Here is a 4,956-nt window from a genome sequence, read left to right as displayed (position 1 = left end):
AGGGTGCACTCCAAAGCCTTTGAAAGATTTCCTTCCTCTCTCCAAAAATCCTATTTTAAATAAATTAAATTAACACACAATTCCAAAGCAGCACAAAAAAGTTGTTTGAAATTTTTTGAAATAAATCTTAAAATAAAATAGACCATATTTGAGAGAGGTAGGAAAAAGAATTAATTCATTTGGAGTTGTATTTAAAAAGTTATAGACAGTCAAAGCTCTGGTCAAAATCTGTTTTTAACAGAAAATCCAGAAAAGAAAACGGTTCGAATGGAATTACGCTTTCGCACATAGGAGACGTACTTGAGCCTTTACGCCTCCACTTATCCAGCATGGGCGGCGCGTGAGTCACTGACAGTGGGCCCGGGGAACCCACTGGTCAGGTTTGACTAGTCGATATCCCTCCTCTTCCTCTGCCCCGAGAGGAGGCAGGACTCCGGCGATGCTCGCCGGCGAACGCGGCATCGTTCGGGAAACGGAGGTCACCCGCGGGCTCAGGGGATCGAGACGGTCACTCCGGTAGTCGTTACAGTCTCGGGGGTGGACGGAGCTGCCGGCGGCGAGCTTCGCGGCGGACGGTGGCCGTCAGGCAAAGTGATTTTTCTCCCGCGATGAGTCTTGATCAAAATCGAGTAGTGGGAATGGTTCACGGGAGGAAGAGGGTGTTCTTGGTGAAGAGAACGGAGAGGAGGAAGCCCTGATGGTGCCGGAAGGGCTGGGGCAATGGCGGCGGCTGCGGTTGCCGGAGATGGGGAAGGAGGCCTCCCCGGGTTGCTTGGCTGCCAAAGGGGGCTCTGGGGAGATGTCTTGGGGTTTCCTGCATGCGGAGATGAGCTCGGGGCTCCTTTATATGGCGTTCTAGGTCGGTTCCGATGGTGGCCGCGGATAAGGTCGCCGGTGACCGCCATTCTGTAGCTAGGGCGTCGTGGCGGCGACGAGTGCTAGTGGACACACTTGTGGATGAGCTCGTGCTGTTCCAGGAGCCAGGTGGTGAGCGGGAGAGGCTTGGGCTGCGCTGAACGAAGTAGGGGCCTGGCCTGTTGGGGACGTGGCGAGGGCTCTTGGCGCGTTGCGTGAGAAGGGGAGTGAGTGGCGTGGCTCTGCAGGGCGGGCAGAGCCCAGGGGTGCGACGCGTCGGCTCGGGCGCGGCACGTGCAAAACGCGTGCTCTGCTCGCGCCCAGAGCACGCACGGAACGTGCTCGATGAAATGCCAGTGCATGCCATCGGGCTTGGGTGAGGCTGGCACTTAGCAGACCTAGGTTAGGAGCACCTAGGAGTCTAGTGGACATGTTAGTTTGATCAGAGGTGCAAACTCATAGTGCAATGACAAAAGTCATGTCAAAACAGATCATGCCCATAAGGTGTATGAAAAAATGCCGAGGGCACTTAGGCATTTCTTGGAGTGGCCAAATTCTCCAGGTCAGGGTCTCCTTAGATGCAAAAGAGAGTGGTGAGGTCATTTGGACAAAAGGAGAAACTTGCTAGTGCAAGTTTTGCTGAACTTCAATTCTGGTCAGGAGATAAATGGCATTATTTCATGAACCAAAAATGATCCAAAGGGTGCATGCTCCTGGACTTAGGGGTTTTGCAGGGAGGACTATAAGTAGGAAAAGGAATCAAGAGCCAAAGAGCAAGCAAAAATATGGTTGCTGTACAAACCATCAAGTTGGTCCAGAATGAAAATGAGGTTGATACACTCATATTTTTCAAATAACATCATTGGGTTTTTGCATAAAGTTGAATCATAGGCTATTACCAACATCCCATAATTTTGGTGGAGGCTAGAAAGAAATATTTAAATGGGTTGTAGTGCAAAATTGCACTCTGGACCAGAGAAGAAAATTGGGTGGTGAGTTCAAAATATTATAAGAATAAAAGATATTTTTGCATAAAAGTGATTTAAAGACATCACATGACATCTCCAAATTTTGGTGGGAATTTTAAGTGAATTTATCAAATGGTTGTAGTTCAAATATGGCCATTTAACCTTGAAAAACCATTTTCAAGAAAGTAAAGATCAAGCAACTTAATTATTTAATTAGTTCTATTAAATAAGGAAAAGTTTCTCTTGAGAGATTAAATAAGTCCAATAGCATATAAAAAATTCACTTTGGGGAAAGACTCCATAATAACAAGGGAGAAAATGTTTCAAAAAAATCAAAAGGGAGCCCAGAAAATAAAAGTTTTAATTTCCTGGAAAAAATTTAATCCATTAAAACAAGGTCAAAATTTTGGGGTGTCACAGTGAACCCATTTGCTAGTTGTGTGTGGGAATGATACGCCTTGTGGGAATGATAGGCCTTGCACCGTGTGCCTCATTCTTTCAAGACTTTATTGATGCTTAATGCTCATTCGTATATTAGTCTTCTCAAGTGCATTGCCTTGACTCTCACACATCTTTTTGGTTGAGCCCATTCTTAAGTTGCCTCTTTTACTTGTTGCTCAACCATGTGTTTGTTGCAAGTACTAGGCTTAGTTTCCTATATGCTCACTTGCTCTTGTTGTAAGTTTCTATTGATTTTGGGGGAGCTATGATCCTACTTTGTGCACTTTGTATCCAAACACATGTATTCTTATGTGTGCACAAATCATGGGGAGCTTCTCTAGTTCTTTAGAACACTTCTTTGCTCTTATCATAATATCTTTCTTTCTTGTGGCTCGTAGGACCATTGGCCTAGTTGGTTCAATTGGTAACTTTTGATAGCTTGCTTCAATTGGTATCTTTTGATCGCTTGATTGCTTGTGTCTCTGTCGATTATGTCTTTGTGGCATATCTTCCTTTAGCAATCTTTGGGCCTCAATATAGTTTGTCTTCCTCCAAGTATTTACCGTTGGATATGTGTATTGCATTCCACTCTCTTGTTGAGAAATACACAACTTATGGAGGAACTCAATCTATATTGGCCTTCTAAGCTTTTCGCCCATTTTGGCAATCGATGCCAATGGGGGAGAAGTTTCAGAGAGTTTTGTGGAGTTTTCAGAGAGTTTTGTGGAGAAGTCTTTAGAGTTTTCTCCTTGCTTTGGTTTTGTTCCTAAGCATTTGCATATCATACGCATGCATTATTGGTTGTTGCATTCCATGGTGATGCATAATTCCTTGTATTAAACTCTCTTGAAAGTGATTGTCATCAATTACCAAAATGGGGGAGATTGAAAGAACATGCGGTGCCCCCATGTTTGGTTTTGGTAATTGATGACAATCTCTATGGACTAATGGTTGCCTTGAGTTATATTTGAAGGTTTTGTCCATAGGCTTTTCTTGGAGTACATGTGTTGGTTTCAAGGAGAGTTTGTGTCGACCAAGGTGCTATTCAAGGAATTACCTAAAGATTGGTCTTATGAGAGGTTGATCAAGACTAAGTTAAAGAGTGAATCAAGTTGATCAACCCACAAAGCATAGAAGATGTACCGAGAGGGATCCAGTGATCCCATGGTATGGTAAGCATTGTCAATTACGCTTTGTGTACTAACCCATGGTCTTCGCGAGGGTTCTTTGTGGGGTTAGGTTGCGGTGTGCAAGTTCAAGTGGAGCATCACGAAGAGATCAAATGCTTGAAGCTTGCCGTCCTTTGTGGTGAAAATGGACTTGTGAAGATGTGCGGAAGAGTGGCTCACCTATAGTGGAGTATGGGGGAGCAATCAACTAGTCTTCATCAAGTCAACACAATCAAGAAAGGTTGCGGTGTGCAAGTTCAAGTGGAGCATCACGAAGAGATCAAATGCTTGAAGCTTGCCGTCCTTTGTGGTGACAATGGACTTGTGAAGATGTGCGGAAGAGTGGCTCACCCATAGTGGAGTATGGGGGAGCAATCAACTAGTCTTCATCGAGTCAACCCAATCAAGAAAGGTGGTCCAACTTGAGGGAGTCAAGATCGTCATCATCTAGCTCAAGTGGACCATGTGCAAGGCAAAGGTTTGCCCTTGATAGGTTTTCTATTTTACCGGTCTCATGATGGTAGTTGGGAGACCGGGTTATAGGATCGATTGTCGTACTATCAAGGGGGGCTCTCGATGAGTAGCTTGATCGTATCGTTCGCTGAGAGCTCAAACCATTGCATCCTTGCATCATCTTTCTTGGTTCTTGTTTGGTTCTCTTTGAGAGCCTTAGAGCTTATGGTCATCTTGATGACAAGCTCGAGTTCATCGAAAACGGAGTTCACATGCTTCTTCTATGATGTTTTCGATGTTGGAGGTTTTGCTGGTTCTTCTCGGTTGGAGGTTTCACTACTCTATTTGCTCTTTTGATGCTACTCGTCGTCTTGTTTCCAACAAGCTTGAGTTTGCTCAATTCGGAGCTCATATGCAGAAGTTATGGCAGTTCTAGTTTTCTTGAGTGTGGTTTTGGTCAGGGTCCCAGCGGTAGTACCGTGGTACCCAGCGGTAGTACCGCTGAGGAGTCACAAGCGGCAGTACCGCTCCGCAGCGCAGTACCGGCGGTGACTCCGCAGCAGTACTACCGTTGGCTTACCAGGTCCCTACCGCGTCGATTCGAGGGGTCTTTTTCTGTGTCGGATTGTGCGGTACCTCACTGCGGCAGTAGTGCGGCGGTACCGCTCCTTAGCGGCAGTACCGCCCTTCCTCCGCGGTAGTACCGCCCGGTTCCCTCTTTCCCTTTACCCTTCGTTCTGCGCGGTAGTACCGCCGAAGGGTGCGGTAGTACCGCCTAACCCAGCGGTAGTACCGCTGTCTCCTACGGTACTACCGCCCCAAGGTTCTTGTTTTGTTGCTCCTTTTCCCTGTTTCTTCCGCCTGAGCGGTAGTACCGCTCGTGTGCGGGCTGAGCACATAACGGTTGGATTTTCCCCCTTCTATAAAAGGGGGTCTTCTTCCCCTTTGAACCTCATGCTTTGATTTCATGTTCTTCCCCCATTGTTGACCTTCTTCGAGCTTGCTAACTCTCAATCCCTACATGGATTCTTGCTAGTTTTTGAGGTAGAAGAGAGAGGAGATCTAGACCC

This window comes from Triticum urartu, chromosome 6A (genome assembly GCF_056163025.1).
Source record: "Triticum urartu cultivar PI428250 chromosome 6A, HENAU_Tu73, whole genome shotgun sequence".
Taxonomy (NCBI): domain Eukaryota; kingdom Viridiplantae; phylum Streptophyta; class Magnoliopsida; order Poales; family Poaceae; genus Triticum; species Triticum urartu.
The sequence above is the reverse complement of the archived record's forward strand: the minus strand, read 5'-3'. Positions refer to the sequence as shown.